The sequence below is a fragment of the Dromiciops gliroides genome, chromosome 2, assembly GCF_019393635.1.
Source record: "Dromiciops gliroides isolate mDroGli1 chromosome 2, mDroGli1.pri, whole genome shotgun sequence".
Taxonomy (NCBI): Eukaryota; Metazoa; Chordata; class Mammalia; order Microbiotheria; family Microbiotheriidae; genus Dromiciops; species Dromiciops gliroides.
In genome coordinates, this window is record NC_057862.1 from 156,744,584 (window position 1) to 156,757,300 (window position 12,717).

A 12,717-nucleotide genomic window follows, 5' to 3' on the forward strand; every position below is an offset into this window, starting at 1 on the left:
CATCCCTCACCAACAAAAGAAATGTTGTGGGAATGAATGTCTATTAGGGATTTCAGAGGGTTTTTTGTTTGTTTGTTTCTTTTTGTTTAGAAGTTTTGAATCTCTGTTAAGGACCCCAGGTAGAACAGCTTTATGATGGCTAGAAGCTATTATCAGTGTAGACCAGAAGTGTGGATTTAAAAAAATTTTTTTTTTTGGTTAGGCAATTGGGGTTAAGTGACTTGCCCAGGGTCACATAGCTAGTAAGTGTTAAATGTCTGAGTCTGGATTTGAGCTCAGGTACTCCTGACTCTAGGGCTGGTACTCTATCCACTGCACCACCTAGCTGCCCCAGAAGTGTGGATTTTTGAAAATTTCTGATGTAGGTGTAGGGAAAGAGTCCTGCTTTTCTCCTTCTTCCTTCTCCTCCTCCTCCTCTTCAGAATTTCTAGCTTCTTGATTTGTACCTCTGGATAGACATTGTGTGTGTATCCATCTATGTGCATGCTTGCGCATGTGTGTGTGTTTGTGTGTTTGTATGTATATAGGGGAATATTCATGTCTTTCTTCCCATAGGCAGTAATGTTATTCAAATCTAATTTCTTACCTGCTTTGGGGCCTTGAAAATTAGAGAAAAATGTATGGCTTTCCATACCCTTTCTAGGAATGTGTCCAATTTGGCTTTTTCCTTCTCCTCTTCATGTATGAGGTACTGGGATTTGAAATTTAAAGAGTATATGTCATGCAGTAAAGCAAAACTCTTTTTGGGGGTTTCTCAAACCTTTGGTTCAAGAGTTAGCTATACATTGAGAAGAAAAATGTTCTATAGAAAATAGTAACTTGATTCAATTCATTGTTAGTTAGTCAGCCATTATTTATTTTTGGGCACAGCAGCTCACAAAGGTTGTGTATGGAGCTGGGGAGAAAGCACCAGTTCCCTTGAGATCACAAATTTTTGAAGAAGCTAAGAGAGAAAGCACCAGCCCTGGATTCAGGAGGACCTGAGTTTAAATCCAGCCTCAGACACTTGACACTTACTAGCTGTGTGACCCTGGGCAAGTCACTGAAGAAGAAGGAGGAGGAGGAGCTAAGAGAGAAATGACTTTTTTTTGTGGGGGCAATGGGGGTTAAGTAATTTGCCCAGGATCACACAGCTAGTAAGTGTTAAGTGTTTGAGGTCAAAATTGAACTCAGGTCCTCCTGAATCTAGGGCTGGTGCTTTATCCACTGTGCCACCTAGCTGCCCCAAGAAATGACTTCTTGCAACATACTTTGAGTCTCACCTCACACCCCTCCCTACAACAACCTCTTCTAAAGTTTCCAACTAAAAGGTTTTCATTCCATATATTTGGGATGTCCATTTCTGTTATTAGATTTTATAGCACATAGTAAACACTGCATGCAGGGCCAGCCTCTTGTGGATTAAATGCATAGCCACCTGGGAAATGTGGTATAGCATAGAGTAGATAGCTATGGGAATTGTGGAATGGATGAGGGTGTACATCCCATGTGTTACAGTCACAAGATGAGTCTTTTTCCCTCTCTTTATCTTCCCTGGGCCTTTATTTTAGCCAGTCCTAGCTTTCATTTATATGAAGAGTTAATTTAAAAAGAGCCATTTCTCTCCTTAACTGCCCTGGCCCAAAGTTCCTGCCTCTCTACCTTGTTTAAGACCATATCATCCCCAAAGGGGTGGGTGGTAGAATGAGGCCTTTGTTTGCCATAGTCCTGAGACAAGAACCCTGAAATAAAATAGGCTGGTTACAACTACTCATGCTAGGCTCTTGCTGGGCACTCTAAATTTAACCCAGTGTCTGGATGCTTTAGGCACTCAGATTTTTTTTAATGTTTTTTTTTAATGTTTTTTGTTTTTGTGGGGCAATGAGGGTTAAGTGACTTGCCCAGGGTCACACAGCTAGTTAAGTGTCAAGCTTCTGAGGCTGGATTTGAACTCGGTTCCTCCTGAATCCAAGGCCAGTGCTTTATCCACTGTGCCACCTAGCTGCCCCGGCACTCAGATATTTGATTAGACTTTGGAAACCCATGCCCTGAATCTTTGCTTAATCCTCATGGTGGTGAAACCCTACATTCCCCACCTTGTTTTTCAAACCATAAAACCTAAGTGTTTTCTTACCTTGCCATGATAGCTTGTAACTAAGGCTCTTCATAGATTTACTTCCTTTGACCTTTCTTGCTGGATTGCCTAGAAGCTCTTAAATTGAAGAAAGAAAAGATCCCTGACCCTGAAATGGGTGAACAGACTTGAATGATGTGCCCCAATATTCTTATCCTTTTTTCACTCACCATATCCTCTTGTCTGTTCTACTATGCCCTAATCCATTCTCAGAGGCTGTGCCCTTAGTTTCATCTTCTAGCTTCACATTAACTGAGACCTTTCTTTCTGTCCTTTTTTTTTTAGTGAGGCAATTGGGGTTAAGTGACTTGCCCAGGGTCACATAGCTAGTAAGTATTAAGTGTCTGAGGCTGGATTTGAACTCAGGTCCTCCTGACTCCAGGGCTGGTGTGCTATCCACTGTGCCACCTAGCTGCCCTGAGACCTATCTTTCTATTGAGGACTCTATATAATAAGATTTACAGCTGGAAGAGAGCTTGGAAATCAGTTCCTACAGGGATTTATAACCTGGGATCTCTAGACAGACTTTAGGGGATCCATGAATGTGGATTTAAAAAAAAATACATCTTTATTTGGATACAATTTTTTTTTTGGTGATCCTTTGTATTCTGTTTCACATATTTAAAATCATTCTGAGAACGTCTGTAGGCTTCACAGACAGTTTGAAAATTTGAAGACTGAATTCTGAATCCTTTTTGTCTCATGGATGGAAGCCTTTGACACAAATCAGGTTAAGAACCCCTGACATAATGCAAAAGGTCATTTTACAGAGGTGATTGAGGTCCTGATCCTCCCAGGTGGTAGTGCCCTTGCTACCCAGCTTACTTTGTATGTCTTGTTTATACCTATGTGGAGGCAGAATGATGTACTGAATACAGTGAGGAAGACCTGGATTTGAATCCTGCCGCAGACACTTACTGACTCTGTGACCCTGAGGAAGTTATTTAATCTCTATGATTCAGTTTTCTCATCTGTAAAACGAGGGGGTTAGACCTGATGATCTCTGGGGTCCTTTCAAACTCTAAATCAAAAATCTTAGGATATATATGCAATTAGAATAGAAGTTCAGTGAGGGCAGGGACTGTTTCATTTTTGTCCTTGAACCTCAGATTCATAGTAGGTGATTGATAAATGCATACTGGTTGATGAACTGACTTGTCTCAGATAACATAGTAAATACTTTGGCAGTCCTTTCCTATATGGGTCATTCTTTTTTCCATTTCCTTTTTCATATGGTACCTCTAAGAGGAGTTGGTATTCTCTTTGTTTTCCACTAACAGTTGATTCCAGGTCCTTGTTCTGATGCAATCGCTTAGTAGCCATTCCTCTTTTGGATTTCATGCTATTCGAGTCATCTGCTGTCATTCATTCAGTACCCTCTTTGAGCCTAGGTTTCAGTCTTCCCTCCACTCTTTTTCTTGCCATCATTCTTAGCAACCTCATTACCCACACTGATGACCATCTATTCTCAGTTCCTTGAATTCCTCTTCTTTAATGATTCTCACCTCCCCTGGACTTCAGACATCCAACAAGGGGTCACATCTTAGCCCTTCCTCATTATCACTTGAAATTACTTCACATCCAACATCCTGCACTCTGAAAGTCTCCTCCCTGACCACAATCCCCTATTCTTCCAAATCTCACATTCTGCTACTCCTCTAAAAATATCCTTCACCCTCATCATGACCTTTGGTTATTTTCCATGTCTGTCAACCCTGCTATAGACTCACATTTCTCCCTACTCAGACTTGATCTAGTGTAAGCTCTTTCCATAATGCCGCCTCCTTGAATCCCTTGTCCTATTGACCTTCTACCCTTCCTGCTTTGCTAGTCATCAACTCTGGCTAAATCCCATCATCTCCCTCCTACTCATGAGCCACTGAATGCTATTGGGAGGTAATCACAAAACCAGTTGGTTGGTACCCTACAAATTTATGCTATTTAACTTCAATCTGGGCCCTTGCTATTTTATAGCATATCTTTTGTTCATCTCTTATTGATTCAGTACTAATATGACTAACAAATTTTCACCTTACCCCCAGTAGCTATTCTGATATTCTCTTCTCCACATTAGCTTTCAAAAATGACCTTACTTCTTTACTGAAAAGACTGAAATCATTTGACATGCCCTCTCTGTACTTTCCTCCTCCATTCCTTAAAAATCTCTTTATTCTTATTCATACTTTCTTCATTCCCTTTGGTCCTATAGGAAGAGGTAGCCCTCTGTCTTACTAAGGCTAGCCTTTCATCTGTCTTTTTAATCTTGCCTTCTCTCTGACTCCTCTGTTACCTCCATCAAGCATACTCATATATCTTTAATCAATTATTCTTTATTAACTTCTTCCCTCCCATTTACATATACATTAATGCATCCCTTATTCTGTAAAACAAGCCAAAACCAAAACTAAAAACAACAAACCCCTCTTACCTTAACCTGATACTTCCTGAAGCTATATGTGTCTAGTTGAACATCTAGAAAGTCTTCTATACTAGATGCCTCTACTTATTTCCCACTCAATCTTTCCTTAATCTCTTGCTGGTCATACCTGTGTATGGCATGGATATCCTCAGCTTCTCTTTTCTTCTCTCCCTCCATTCCAACACTCTCCCTGTGCACTGACTTATTATAACCTGAACTCATGTTGCTAGTTAGAGGGTTTCCACATGATTGCTACTCTCTCTCAGAGACTTAGAGATAATCTTGTTCCTCTTACTATTTGACCCCTTACTAGTGTGTTTTCCATTTACACAAAATTTGTCTCCATGACACAATTAAGTCTTAAATATAAAACATTTACTTAATAATAATGCTCCCAAAGGTACAAACAGGAATGATCAAAACATTATTCTTCATCCATAAACCTTGGTCAGACTATTCAGCACTTAGTGTCTCTGGGGGAAAATGGGCACACATTTATAGAAGTCTAGCAGGAAGGGAGGGAGAACAATGTGTTGGGGCAACTCACAATTCTAGACTTTAGGTCTTCAATGTCTTTGGTCCTTTCAGGAACAATCTCTAATGCATGATGCTACTGCTCTGCTAGCTCCTCCCATTCTTATCCTTACCACTCTTCTCATAGGCAAAACCATTTTTCTTTTTCTATTTTGAAGCAGTGACAAGCTCTTTTCACTCAGAGCCACTCTTTACAGGGCTCTGGGGGGAAAAAGTCATGTTTTTTTCAGTGGCAAGAGGCTCCCTTAGTCTGGAGACCTGGGAAACTCCTCAGATCTTTAAGTAGCTGTGGATTCTTTTTTTGTCCAGATTTTAGAAAAGCCAAACAAATCTCTTCTCATAGAAAAGTAAATGAAAAACTTTTCTTACCCTTTCTGTTTTTCCTTCTTAAAATAGAGAGGACAGTAGAGGGCAACCAGGCACCTGGGAGGTTTCTGCTGTCTCAGGCTGTAGATAGCAATAGAGGGTAATAAATGACAGCAGCAGGACTCAGCTCCCCTTCAATCCTGCACTTAAAGCTGGTTGAGCCTTTCTTCATTCAATCAGAAAATCAATACTGTCTTCAAATCAGTAGGCTCCCATCAAAGAAGAATCAGCCATCTCAGCTAAAACCCTTATGTCTTTTAGCTCCTGCTTCTTGTGACTCTTGCACTTGGATTAGTCTTCTGGTTCTCCTGTCCCTATTTATATCTTCTCAAAACATGTTCCATGACTTTTTTATCTTTAAGTGTCTCAAATCAGAACTTCCTGGTGGCCAGTGACGCATCTTAACCTTATGAGACAAAACTAAAGAAATCAACTTTTCTGTCAGATATGAACCCAACATAGGTCTCCAGAGTTATAATCTTCAAAACTGTAAAAGCAGCCACATGAAAATAAATGAATGGACCACAATGCCCTTCAGTCCTAATCACTTTAGACATTGCTCTGCCTTTAAGCAGGTCCTCAGCACATTGAGGTGAGAGACAGATATCTAAATGAGACTCTGAACAATTTGTCTCTTTTCAACATTCTGAGAAGCTGTGTTTTTCTCAAGCTGATTTGCAAATCAGTTTTCCTTACATAAATGTTCATCTTCTATCCATTTTAGGACTCAAATTGTTCACATACCAAAAAGGCAATACCTTATACTTTCTGTCATCCATCTTCATTAGTCTACTAAAACTATCTCCAAGGTTAATCCTCTTATTATCAGAAAATGCAATGGCTATTTAAAGTCTTCATCCTCTATAACATCTGACAGTTTTGATTGCCCCTGACTTCTGGATACTTGCTTTTGTCTTAGTTTTAGTAACACTGCTCTCATTGTTCTCTCACCTCTCTGACTATCCTTGCTCTAAATTCTTTACAGGCTTCTCATCCTTTTCTCCTTTAAATGTGGCTATGCCTTTAGGCTATCTCTGACCCTCATTTATTCTCTTTCTATGCTCTTTCCCTTGGCAATATCATCAGCTTCCATGGATTCAATTATCACTTCTATGGGGATGACTCACATAGATATCTCTAGTTGGGATCTTTGCTTAAAATTTCAGTACTACATTTCTGACTGCTTTATGGACACTTTGATGAGGCTGTTTTGCCAGCATCTCAAATTTAGTATTTATGAAACTGAATTACTCATCTTTCCTTTAAAGCCTGGCCCTTTCTCTCTTTCTGTTTATGATATCACCATTCTTCCAGTTCCCAGGCTTGGGATCTCAGAATGGTCTTTGGTTCTTCCCTGTCCTTCATCCTATCTAATCCAGTGCCAAGTCCTACTACTTCCTCCTCAGTAATTCTTTAGTCATTTCATTTCTACTCCCACAATAACCCACCAAGTTCCCATGACTAATTCTAATAGACTCTTAAAATATTTATTTATTTTATTTTTAAATTTTTAATTCCAAATTCTACCCCTCTCTCCTACCCTTCCCCTATCAACTGAGAAGGCAAGCAAAATATCAAGTATATATGTGAAATCATACAAAATGTATTTCCATATTAGCCATATCACAAAAAAATAAAGTGATAAAATTGTACTTCAATTTGTACTCAGAGTTCATCAGTTCTTTCTCTACTGATGGATAGCATTTTTCATCATGAGTTATTTGGAATTGTCTTGGATCATTGTATTGATCAAAGCAGTCAAGTCTTTCACAGTTGTTCATCATTACAATATTGCTGTTACTGTACACAATGCTCTTCTGCTTCTATTCACTTCATTTTCCATCAGTTCATATCAGTCTTGACTTGTTTTTCTCTGAAACCACCCCCCTTGTCATTTATTATAGCACAATAGTATTTCATCATAGTCATATGCCACAATTTGTTCAGTTGTTCCCTAGTTGAAGAGCAACCTTCAATTTCTAATTCTTTGCCACCATAAAAAGAGTTGCTATACATATTTTATACATATAGACCTTTTAATTTTTCTTTGATCTCTTTGGGCCTAGTAGTGGTATTGCAGAGTAAAAGGGTATTCACTGCTTATCAGCCCCTTGGGCATAGTTCCAGATTGTTCTGCAGATGGTTAGATTAATTCAGCACTCCACCAATATAGTTAAGTAGTATACCTATTTTCCCTCATCCCCTCCAACATCTGTCATTTCTGATAGGTATGAGGTAGTACCTCAAGTTGTTTTAATTTGTATTTCTCTCATCAATGGTGATACAATTTTTCATATGACTATAGTTTTAGTTTCTTTTTCTAAAAACTGCCTATTCATATCCTTTGACAATTTATCAATTGGAGAATGGCTCTTAATTTTTATTAGTTAGACTCAGTTTCCTATATATTTGAGAAATGAGGCCTTTGTCAGAGAAACTTGCTGTAATTTTTTGGATATTACTTCATTGCCTATGGTACCTGTAACGATTGGAATAACGCCACCTGCTGGATACTTACTGTAGAAGAGTTCTGCCCATGAAGCGAAGGTCTTTGAGGGCAAGACCAGGAGTCTTTTCTTTGGTATCAGGAAGTGACGCGGACTAGTGGGAGGAGGAAGGAGGAGACTGGGGCGCTCTTTCCTCTGGACTCTGGTGGAGAAGGGAGCTAGAAATGTGCTCTCCCTTTAATAGATAGGAATTTAGGCCTTTTTCTCTCTCTTTACCAAATTCTTATTCTCCTTAATAAATGCTTAAAGTCTAACTCTTGCTAAAGCTTATAATTTATTGGCGACCACTCATTAGATATTTTAGAGAGATTAGCTAGAATTTTAGCCCTTAACATACCTATTAGCAAAATGTAGTTTCCCTTTTAATTAGGTGTAGTTTTACTTTTGCTTTGTCTAAGATCATGCTTTCTAGCTCAGCTTCTTTTACTTCAAGCTGAAGTAGAATAGATTCTGTTCTAGCCCTTTATTTTAAGTCTGTGCATGTCTTTCTATTTCAAGTGTGTCTCTTGTAAACATTATATTGTTGGATTCTGTTTTCTAATCCATTCTGCTATCTGCTTCTATTTTATGGGTGATTTCATCCTATTCACATTCATAGTTATGATTATTGTGTTTTTCATTCAATCCTATTTTCTTCCCTTTCTCTTTCTCTTTTTATCCTGTCTTTCTTCAGAATTCTGTTTTGCTTCTGACCACTGCCTCCCTTAATCTGTCCTCCCTTTTATTATTCCCCTCTTCCCTATATGTCTTATCCCCTTTCCCTTATATTTTTCTGTTTGGCAAGATATATTTCTATACCCAATGTAGTCTATGTGTATGTAAATATGTACACACATATATACATATACATATACAAATATATATATACATATGTGCATATGTGTGTGTTTGTGTATCCTTTGGATCTAAGATATAAGGGCATTAATTTCTTGAAATATGATGTTGTCTCTTTTTTTTTGATCATGACTTTCAGGTAGTCCAATAATTCTTGAAATATCTCTCCTTGATCTATTTTTCAGGTCAGTTGTTTTTCTAACGAGTTATTACACATTTTCTTCTATTTTTCATTCTTTTGACTTTGACTGTTTCTTGATATCTCATGGAGTTATTATCTTCCACTTGTCCAGTATTAATTTTCAAGGAATTAATTTTCAAGGAATTGTATCATTTGGTTATTTTGGTTAATTTTTCCATTGGGTTAATTTTGCTTTTTAAGGAGGTTTTATTTTTCTTCATTGAATTTTTGTGCCTCTTTTACCAAGCTGTTAATTCTTTTTTTCATTATTAATAGTATTTTATTTTTTTCCAGTTACATGTAAAGATAATCTTCAACATTTGTTTTTATAACATTTTGAGTTTTGAATTTTTCTTTCTCTCTCCCTTCCTTTCCTCCTCCCTAAGACAGAAAGAAATCTAATATAGGTTATATATGTACAATCACATTATACATATTTCCATATTAGTCACATTGTGAAAGAAGAATCAGAATAAGAGGGAAAATACATCAAAAAAGAAAAAAAAGTAGAAATAATATGGTTAAATCTGCATTCAGATTCCACACTTCTTTTTTCTGGCTGTGGAGAACATTTTCCATCATGAGTCTTTTGGAATTGCCTTGGATCATTGTATTGCTGAAAAAAACTAAGTCTATCACAGTTGATCATCACACAATGTTGTTGTTACTGTGTTAATTCTCTTTTAATAATTTTCTTGTATCAATCTCATTTATTTTCCCAGTTTTTTTCTTTATAACTTTTATGTCTCTTTTACAAACTCTTTCAAGAATTCTTGTTGGGCTTGGGTCCAATTAGCATTTCTTTTTGAGATTTTGCTTGACCCATTTTCACATTGTTGTCTTCTGAGTTTGTATCTTAGTCTTTCCTGCCACTGTAGTAGCTTTTTATGATCAATTTTGGGGGGTTATTTGCTCATTTTCCAGAATATTTCTTTACTTTGAACTTTATGTTCAAGTTGGGATCTGCTCATCTAGTGGTGTGGAGGCATAATTTATCAATTGGGGAATGACTAGTTCTTATCTCTATTATTCTTTTAAACCTCATATTCAGGGCTCTGCAAAATTGGCTTGTCTGAATTTCTACCCTTTTCTCATAGTTCTATCTTTATATAATCTAAAATTCCAGTCAAATAAGACTTACTCATAATTCCTTACTCTTTTCCTGCCTTTTCCTCTCTCTATAATTGTCTCTTATGAATGGAGTAGGAGTTCTTCCATTTTTGTTTATTAGCATCCTTCTTGACATGGTGGAGTGTCTTGAATTTGGCATCACAAGACCCTCATGTCAACGTCCAGCTCTGGTACTATTATCTGTGTGGCTTTGGGAAAGTCACTTCACTTTTCTTGGATCCAGCTTCCTTATCTATAAAACAAGGTGATTAGACTAGGTGACACTCTCAACTCTAATTCTATGATCCTATGATATTTTCTTCAAGACTTAACTCAGGTGCTACTATCTCCTTAAATCCTTTCCTTTTTCCTTCAGCTGAAGGTGATCCTTCCATCCTAAATTTTTCACATATCTTTGTTAGACTTCTCATTTTCACTTATAGTCATAATTCTCATCCTCCCTCTCTCATTTTTTCCTCTTCCCCTCTCTCTCTTCATTTTCTCTGATAAAGGCCTCGTTTCTCAAATATCTAGAGAACCGAATTAAATTTATAAAAATACTAGTGGTTCCCCAATTGATAAATGGTCAAAGGATATGAACAGTTTTCAGACAATGAAATCAAGGCTATCTATAGTCATAAGAAAAATGCTCTAAATCACTATTGATATTTGAGAAATGAGGCCTTTATCAGAGATACCTGTTGCAAAACTTCTTTTCCAGTTTATTGCTTTCCTTATAAATTTGGTTGCATTGGTTTTGTTTGTGCAAAGCTTTTTAATTTTATGTGCTCAAAATTACCTATTTTACATCTTGTATTGCTCTCTATATCTTCTTTTGTTCTAAATTCTTCCCCATCGATAAATCTGGCAGATATACTATTCCATGCTCTCTTAATTTGCTTATGGTATTACCTTGTTTTTTTGTGGGGCATTGAGTATTTAGTGACTTGTCTGGGGTCACACAGCTAGTAAGTGTCAGTGTCTGAGGCCAGATTTGAACTTGAGTCCTCCTGAATCCAGGGCTAGTGCTTTATCCACTGTGCCACCTAGCTGACCCTTTATTTGTAAATCATATACCCATTTTGACCTTCTTTTAGTATACGGCATAAGTTACATGTTTGATCACATTCCTACTCTACTAAAAAAAAAAACACTTCAGTGGCTCTCCATTCTGTATGTCAGCATAGTACAATTTATAGAGTGCCTACCTTGGTGCCCAAAAGATCTGGGTTCAAGTCCTGCTTCTAACACATACTGGCTATGTGACTCTGGACATGTACATTCCCATTATTTAGCCAATCTCTAACATTATACATAGCACAAAAGTTCCCACATGCATTGGTAGAGGAATTTTCTCACCCAAAATGCCCTATTCCAATGAAATCATATTATAGTTATTTGGATAGGTATAATATCCAATTGTCCTCACCTAGCCCCATTAGGTTGTGATCTTCTTTTAGAGCAGGGTCTATATATTATTCTTTTGTGCTCTATCAATGCTCTCCCTCCTCTGCCATCACTACTAATCTCTGTCTTCTTTTAAGTCCCAACTAAAATTTCACCTTCTACAGGACATCTTCCTTAACCCCTCTTATTTCCAGTGTCTTCCCTCTCTTAATTATTTCCTATTCATATTATATATACCTTGCTTTGTATAAATTTCTTCACATGTTGGCTCCACCATTATAAGCACCTTGAGGGCAGGGGCTGTTTTTTTGTCCCTTTCAGTATCCCCACTGCTTAGCACAGTTCCTCCACATAGTAGGCCCTTAATAAATGTTTATTGATTGATTGAAGTCTAGCATGGTGCTGTATATACAATTCAGTATTTCAAAAGAGTCATGATCTTTTCATTTGATACTCCCTTCACAAAAGATTAGCAACCCCAAATAATTCCATGAATTTTTTGCCCCCCATCACTACCTTTTAGCCAAACCTCTACCCAAACCTGTTAATAAGATCTTGTAAATATTAAGTGCTTAATACATGTTTACTGAATTGATTTGAATTGAATTAGATTGTAGTGGACCAGACCGTTCATTAAATATTCCTTAATTACCAGTAACCATTTACTTTGCCCATGTTATTTCAGTTATGAGATTTCCTTCCTTCCTTCCTTCCTTCTTTCCCTCTTCCTCTCTCTCTCTTTCTCTCTCCCTCAGCCCTTCCCTCTCCCTTTCCCTCTCCCCCTCTCCCTCTCCCTCCCTCCCCCCATCTTTCTCCCTCCCCTCAACTTGTCTCTTTCCCTAATTTTGGTCATAGAAGGCAGATAGATATGAATGAGAGAAAAACAGGAATGGATTTTCAACATTTAGATATACAATTGGGTTTGAATTGTCAGAGAAGGACATGAATTGGGTTTATGACAAGGCACAAATTAATTGTGGGCTTGAAGTGCAACTCTTTCTGGTTTGTCAAGTTCAAATTATGAGGCTGCACAGTAAGGTGAGCCATGTTTTATTCGAATATCTGCAAATGGGCAAAGTCTTCCTCTTCTTTAGTTCTCTCAGTTTCTTTCTTCCATGCTAAAGAATTGCTGGAAAATAAAGGCAAAACAATCCTAAAGAGCTTATGAGAGCCTATCATTTTTTTTTGCAACTATGGATACCCACAGTTCCTTTGTTCATGTTGATTTTGTAAATGGCATTGTTGT

General features: G+C 37.6%; 1 protein-coding gene across 1 annotated transcript in view; it reads left to right on the forward strand.

The window, feature by feature from the left end:
* The window catches only part of LOC122738426 (thrombospondin type-1 domain-containing protein 4-like), a 406,762-nt gene that overhangs the window by 90,802 nt on the left and 303,243 nt on the right, over positions 1–12,717 (forward strand). The gene's annotated exons all lie outside the window — the stretch shown is intronic.